Raw genomic sequence first — 7,802 nt, 5'->3', positions numbered from 1 at the left:
ATTGCACCCCATATGTGACATGCATGGTTATTATTGAGGCATTTTGAATGTTTAAATGTGGGCATTTATTGCATATCAAATGCTTAGAAAATCTTGCTCACTTGTGCATGGCACTGACTAATTAGTCAGAATTGGAAATGGTGTCAGTATTAACTGTGAAGCTGTGACTCACTAGTCAAGTTCAGTAGTAGTACTGAGCATTAATCATATGGTATTGACTAATAAGTTAAGAACGGTCTTAGCGTGTTTAACACAAGCTGACAAACATTAGATCTAATCGACATCTGCATTGAATGACTCATCATGAGCATTAATGCTGGACCGACCTCAAGTTTGATGAAAAGTAAAAGCACTTGTCTAGCCTATGGCTAGTCACTTAGAGCCAGGGCCAGAAGGCCCAGGTGACTGCATCGTCACATGGCTATGGGTGTTGAGCCCCGTCGTGACTACTCATCATTCACTCATCTGTTTAAGCTAGTGACTACTCATCAGTCACTCATTTGTTTAAGCTAGTGACTACTCATCAGTCACTCGTCTGTTTAAGCTAGTGACTAGTCATCAGTCACTCATCTGGTTAAAGTTAGTGACTTGCTCATCAGTCACTCATTATGATTAACAGAACCTCAAGTGTTAAATCACTCATCTGATTAGAGCTATATGCTCCATCATGGTTAATAGAACCTCAAAGTGTTAAATCACTCATCTAATTAGGATTGACCTGATAGTCATCCATTCAGAAGGGCAGGATTCCTCATCATGGATTCCCCATCATTATCTAAACTTATTTGCATGCATGAATAGGGCTATCATTGCTAGGCATGCACATTATGACTTTGTAACATGTTATTACTGTTCATGAGCATATTGAGTTTTCTTGTTGGGCTTTGGCTTACGAGTGCTATATGGTACAGGTAAAGGCAAAAGAAAATTGGACCATCCTTGGGTTGGAGAGCTTAGGTGATGATGTGTACATATGCGGCTGCTCGACCGCCACGGCTGAGGGTTGAAAGAAGAACTAGGGCTAAACCCTATTTTGCCACTTAGATCGGCTGGTTGTAAATATTTTCTTGTAATTAACCTTTAAATTATTTTTTCGGGATCCCAATGTATACAATAAACGTTTTAGTGAAACGTTATATCTTAACCAAAAAATTTAACCCTAAACCACTAATCATACTTAGTTACATGATTATGGTCAAATGACTCGATTAGCGAGTTTAGCACTATTTAAAATGCACACCGTAACAGTCCCTGGAGTTTTGGGTGTTACAACCATGGGCCTATGAAATCAAGCTCTAATAAGTTATCATAAATTTAACAAATAAATTTACTAACTTATTAATTCCTCGTGACTCCACTAAAGACTTAAAATTGCACTCTTGAATTCATAGAACACTCTATAACAAATATAGATACGTTATTAATTATCCATTGTTACAACCATAATTGTCACTCATTCCTCTATAGCCGGTCTACAATGAAATGGAACTAAAATACCGTTTTACCCCTTATTGTATTTTATCCTTAAAACACGTAGTTCCTTGTAAATGATATTTCAGTAAACTAATATTAATTACTGAAATGAGATCTCTATCATTTAGCACCTTGAACCAAACTAAAAGGAAACCATCGTTTCACTTCTTCATCAGAAGCTATAGATATTCATATCTATGATTAACATTCCCACTCAATTATACTACCGAGTTCCCAAGATGTAAGTATGGGCTAGTCCGTAGGGTAAGTGTAATGCCCTGAAATCCCTAATGTGGTTTAATGGCTGGATTAGTAGGCTGGGAGGGCCATAATATTTTAATTATTCCATTAAATGATTATATGCATGTTTATGTTAATTATATTATAATATGATGTTAAATGCATGCATGTGGGTCCATATTTCATTACAGGGGTGTTTTGGTAACCTGGCCCATTGAGGGCGTAATTGTATATTTGTATGTATTTCGGTAACATATTGTTGAGACCACATTATAATGTGGATTTGTTCGAGCTATTCGGCATTAGACGATTTTGGAATATTAATTAGCAGTTTGGTCATAACAGGTTTAAGTTCGGGGCTCGGGGTGAGTCTCGGGGTGATTTTAATAATTAGAGTGTTGCTGAGAATTAAAGGGTAATAGAATATGAATTATTGGTGTTTGAGAATATCGAGAATAGCAAGAATTGGAGAGCGTTAATTATGATTAACGAAATGGGTGGAAATGTCAAATTTGCCCTTGGGAGCCTTTAGAAAACCTTATTTGACCTAGGGGTAGTTTGGTCTTTTCACCCCTAGGATAGATATAAGCCATTGAAGGCTATAGAAAGAAGAGAAAAATAGAGCAATTTCAAAGCTTCTCATGTACCTATTTTCTTCTTGTTTTCTTTTGATTTTTGAGCCTAACTTGAGGATTCAAGCTTGGGAAGTAAGTCTTGAGAGCTTGGGAGTGTGTTCCACCATTGAAGAGCATCATAATCTGAGCTTGAGGTAAGTTTCTATCCATTAAATTCCCTGGTTTGCTCTATTTTAGCTTTGGTTTTCAGTTGAGATTTCTAAGTTGGATGATTGGTTTTGTTGGGAGTTTTGGCTAGGGTTCTTGTGGTTGTGATGCTTAGGGTATGTGAGGATTGTTTTTGGGTTCATTTGGCACCAAAAATGAGGTTTGGAAGCACTGGAATCAAGTTGGAATTGAAGGAGTCGAAGAAAGAGATTTTAGGGGAGGTTCTGGCTGGGTGTAGCGCTACAGCGCCCACCAGAGGGCGCTATAGCGCTACACAAGGTTCTGTTGGGCGGTTTGGGGTTCTGAGTATAGCACTGGGGCGCTATTGAGCAGCACTGTAGCACTACTCTGTTCCTCCAGAATCTCATTTTGAGTGTTTTTAAGGGTTTTTGGCTCGGGGTTTCAATCCTTAAGGCCCGGGATCGAATCTACTCACCGTGTGGGCATGTTTCGAGGTCCCGACAATGGGTTTTAGGTTAAGACCCTTTCATTGTTGATCTTCTATAATGGAGGTTATAATTGGTTGTGATTAGGTAACCGCTAAGGAACCAAAGGGTCGATCGTTCTCAGGAGTCGTTCTTGTTTTATTTCTCGCTCAAACCAGAGGTAAGAAAACTGCACCCTATGTATATGACATGTGTGGTTGTTGTTGAGGCATGTTGGTTGCTAAATGTGGACATTGATTGCATATTAAATGCTTAGTAGATCTTGCTTACTTATGTATGGCACTGACTAGTCAGGGACAGCACTGGTCGCGTATTACTGACCTGAGAGTCAGAAACGGCATAAGCGTCGTGAACGTGGGGCCGATAAAAGATTAGATCTAATTGATATCAGCATTGAATGAATCTAGGAGCATTAATGCTGGACCGACCCTAAGTTCGATGAAAATTATAAGCGCTTGACTAGTCTAAGCTAGTTATTTAGAGCTAGGGCCTAAAGCCTAGGTGACAGCTTGTCACATGGCAAGAGAGCAGAATCCCACGGTTATGAGTCTATGGTCATGCGATAGGTTATAATGGTGACTTGTTCATCGAGCACCTATCTTCATAAGCTAGTGAAAGGATCACTTATTTGTTAAGCCCCAGTGACCCTATCGTCACATGGCTAAAGGGAGCTGAACCCACCTTAGTGACTTTTCAACTGTCACTCATCTGTTTTGGACTGAAAGTCCTGAATGATTATTATGATCATTGTTGATATTATATTCATGTGTTATTGTGTTTTCTTGCTGGGCTTTGGCTCATGGTTGTTATGTGGTGCAGGTAAAGGGAAAGAAAAGCCCACCCAGCCTTGAGTGGAGAGCCTAGGTGGTGTTGTGTACATATGTGGCCGCTTGACCACCACGGCCAAGGAGTTCTCAGAGGAAGTAGGGGGTTTACCCTATTTTTTCCGCTTAGGTCGGCGAGTTTGTAAATTTGAAACAGTAATGACCATTTGGAGTTGTAAATAACTTGTAAAAGTTTTGATGGGCCCATGAACAGTTTTATGTATTAAATAAAATATATCCTTTCCTTTTGATTGGTTTTCCACCTTAGCCTGTTAATAACACTAGAAGCATATTTTTAACAAAAGGAATCGAGTAGCAAGTTAAATTTCTGGTTCAGCGTTCACCGTAACTGTTCTAGGGTAACCAACATGCCAAGGTTAAGGTTCATGTAGACTGGCTGGGCATGTACACACATCACTGAAGTCAAGCTCGACTCATGGTTTGGTAACTATTTATGTAGTTATATGTATAACTGTTTAAATATAGTATATATGCTTTACTTGTATGCATGAGGCAACATGTTAAACCTGTGCCCTGAAATATTATATCCTCAGCAACTGTGTGCTAAATAGTACTGAGATTGCTGGAACATACTTATTAGTATTGTTGATTGTGAATTATTATGTGATACATGCTAAGTGCTAAATGCTATAATCATGTATCTGTTTGTGTATATTTGTATGACTGTGGGATATGATAACTATCTGTTTGTTCTTGGACCGTAAGGTGGCAAGAGGTTTAGTTATTACTACCTGACTGGTCGTGTTGATCATTATTTTAGCAAGGTATCAGTAATAAGAATGAATCTAGGGCAGACAGATGCTTCAGTTGGCCAGAGTGATCAAGGCCAGAATAATAACAATCAGGGTCAAGAAAATGATCAGTCACAGATTCCACAGCCAGCTCCTGTAAACTGGCAACAAATGATTAGTGATCTATAGGCCACTGTGTTGAGACAGGGAGAAGAGCTTCGTCTCTTGAGACAACAACAAACACATGCAATGGCCAGTGTATCATAGACACCTCCTGTGTCGGTGCCAGTAGATAGGCAGCTGCCTGAGGTTGGAAAGAAATGGGAACCTCTGTATGAAAGGTTCAGGAAGCAGCAACCTCCATTTTTTGAGGGCAGTGCAGATCCTGCCAAGGCAGAGCAGTGGATGAGTATGATTACCACCATCCTAGATTTCATGAGGGTGACTGGTAATGAGAGGGTGGCCTGTGCCACTTATATGTTTCGGGAGGATGCCCGAATTTGGTGGGAGGTTATTACCCAAACCAAGAATGTTAATGCCCTGAGTTGGGAAGAGTTTCAGACTCTGTTCAATGAGAAATACTACAACGATGCCATCAGGGTAGCTAAGGCTGAGGAATTCATTAGGCTACTTCAGGGAAGTTTTTCAGTCACTTAGTATGCCTTAAAGTTTGATCGTTTGGCAAAATTTTCCATGGGGATGGTGCCCACTGATGGGACCAGAAGAGAGAGATTTCTTCAGGGGCTACAGCCCAGATTAGCCCGTGATGTACGTATTACCACTGTGGTTGGGGTTATTACCTATGCACAGGTGGTTGAGAAGGCACTCACAACTGAGAGTGCAGAGAACAAGATCTGGCGAGACAGTGCAGCCAGAAAGGAGTTCAGGAGGACAGGTCCTCCATTTATGGGTTCTGGTAGGGGTATAGGCCCTAGTGAGCAGAAGAGGAAGGTTCCTGACACCTTCCCAGTTCCAGGTCCTGATAGGCGGCCCTGTGGTATTTCAATGGGTCATCCAGGTGGTAATGAAGCCTGGAAGTCTTATTCTGAATGCCCTAGATGCAAGAGGCATCATTTGGGAGAGTGATGGGCAAGGGCCTGCTTCTCATGTGGAGCAGTGGGTCATCTTAAAAAGGATTGCACTAAGGCAAGAAAAGAAGAACCCAGAAAATCGAACAGCTCGGCCCTAGCTCGAGTGTTCGCATTGACACAAGCAGAAACTAAGGCTTCTCCCTCAGTAGTTACAGGTCAGCTTCTTAGTGCTAGAACCCCTTATAATGTTTTGATTGATTCTAGTGCTACACATTCTTTTGTTGCTAGTAGTATTATTGATAGACTATGTACACCTTGTGATTTTTATGCTGTGGGGTTTGGAAATTTGTTACCCACTGGGGAGTTAGTGGTATCCAGGAGATGGGTCAGATCTTTGCCAGTGACAGTGGATGGCTGAGAGTTGTTAGTGGATTTGATAGAGTTAGTTATGACTGACTTCGATATGATATTGGGTATGGATTGGTTGGCAAAGTATGGGGCAACCATTGATTGCAGAAGGAAGAAGGTCACCTTTGAGCCTGAAGCTGAGGATCATTTTGTGTTTGTTGGTACTGTGCATGGACCTCACATACCTATGATTTCTGTATTGAGGGCTAGTGATTTATTTCAAGGAGGTTGCATTGGATTCTTAGCCAGTGTGGTGGATACCACTCAGGTCGTGCCAGTGAGACCAAAAGAGACCAGACTAGTTTGTGAATTCTTAGATGTGTTTCCAGAAGATTTGCCAGGGTTGCCACCGCACAGAGAAATTGAGTTTGTGATAGAACTGGCACCAGGGGCGGAGCCAGTGTCAAGAGCACCTTACAAAATGGCCCCAACTGAGTTGAAAGAGTTAAAGATACAGTTGCAAGAGCAGTTAGATTTGGGTTTTATCATACCTAGTTTTTCACCTTGGGGTGCGCCAATTCTGTTTGTAAAGCAGAAGGATGGTTCTCTGAGGATGTGTATTGATTACAAAGAACTGAATAAGCTGACAATTAACAATAATTATCCTTTGCCAAGGATAGATGATATGTTTGATCAGTTGCAAGGTAAGAAGGTATTCTCAAAGATCGACCTTCGTTCTGGTTATCATCAGTTGAGGGTCAAGGAGGGAGATATACCGAAGACTGCTTTTCATACCAGGTATGGGCATTATGAGTTCTTAGTTATGTCATTTGGATTGACTAATGCCCCTGCTGCTTTCATGGATCTGATGAACAGAGTGTTCAAGGATTATCTGGACCAGTTTGTGATCGTCTTCATCGATGATATTCTGGTATATTCTCAGTCTGAGTCAGAGCATGAACATCATCTGAGGTTGGTTCTACAGAGACTGAGGGAACACAGATTGTTTGCCAAATTCAAGAAATGTAAGTCCTGGTTATCTCATGTATCCTTTCTTGGGCACATTGTCAGTAAGGAGGGGATTAAGGTAGATCCAGCAAAGATTGAGGCAGTCAAAGATTGGCCAAGGCCAAAGAATGCTTCTGAGGTTAGGAGTTCCCTTGGATTGGCAGGTTATTATAGGCATTTCGTGGAAGGGTTCTTAAAGATTGCTACTGCATTGACTGAGCTGACACGCAAGAGCCAGAAATTTGTGTGGTTAGATAAATGTGAGAATAGCTTCCAGGAACTGAAACAGAGATTGATTACAACTCTGATTCTGAGTCTTCCAACAGATCAGGAGAAGTTTGTGATTTATTGTGATGCTTCTCATCAGGGTTTGGGCTGGTTCTGATGCAGTCAGAGAAGGTAATTGCTTATGCCTCTCGTCAGTTGAAGGAGTATGAAAAGAGATATCCCACTCATGATTTAGAGTCTGCTGCTGTGGTCTTTGCTTTGAAGATATGGAGGCATTATCTCTATGGAGAGAAGTGTGAGATCAACACAGACCACAAGAGCCTGAAATACTTCTTCACCCAGAAAGATTTGAATATGAGACAAAGGCGTTGGCTGGAGTTAGTAAAAGATTATGATTGTGAGATTTTGTATCATCTAGGAAAAGCCAACGTGGTAGCTGACGCTTTAAGCTGATGGTATGAGGCTGATAGCCAGGGAGTTAGCTGATGATATGACCAGAGCTGGTATAGAGTTGCTGGTAGGCCAGTTGGCTAAAATTACTGTAATGCCCCGAATTCCCTAATAAGGTTTAGAACCTTGATTAGGAGGCCGGGAGGGCCATAACTGATTTATTATGGTACTTAATGATTATATGCATGTTTACGTGAATTATATTATTATATGATGGTGG

Source organism: Humulus lupulus, chromosome 1 (assembly GCF_963169125.1).
Source record: "Humulus lupulus chromosome 1, drHumLupu1.1, whole genome shotgun sequence".
NCBI lineage: Eukaryota > Viridiplantae > Streptophyta > Magnoliopsida > Rosales > Cannabaceae > Humulus > Humulus lupulus.
Note: the sequence above shows the minus strand (reverse complement) of the source record.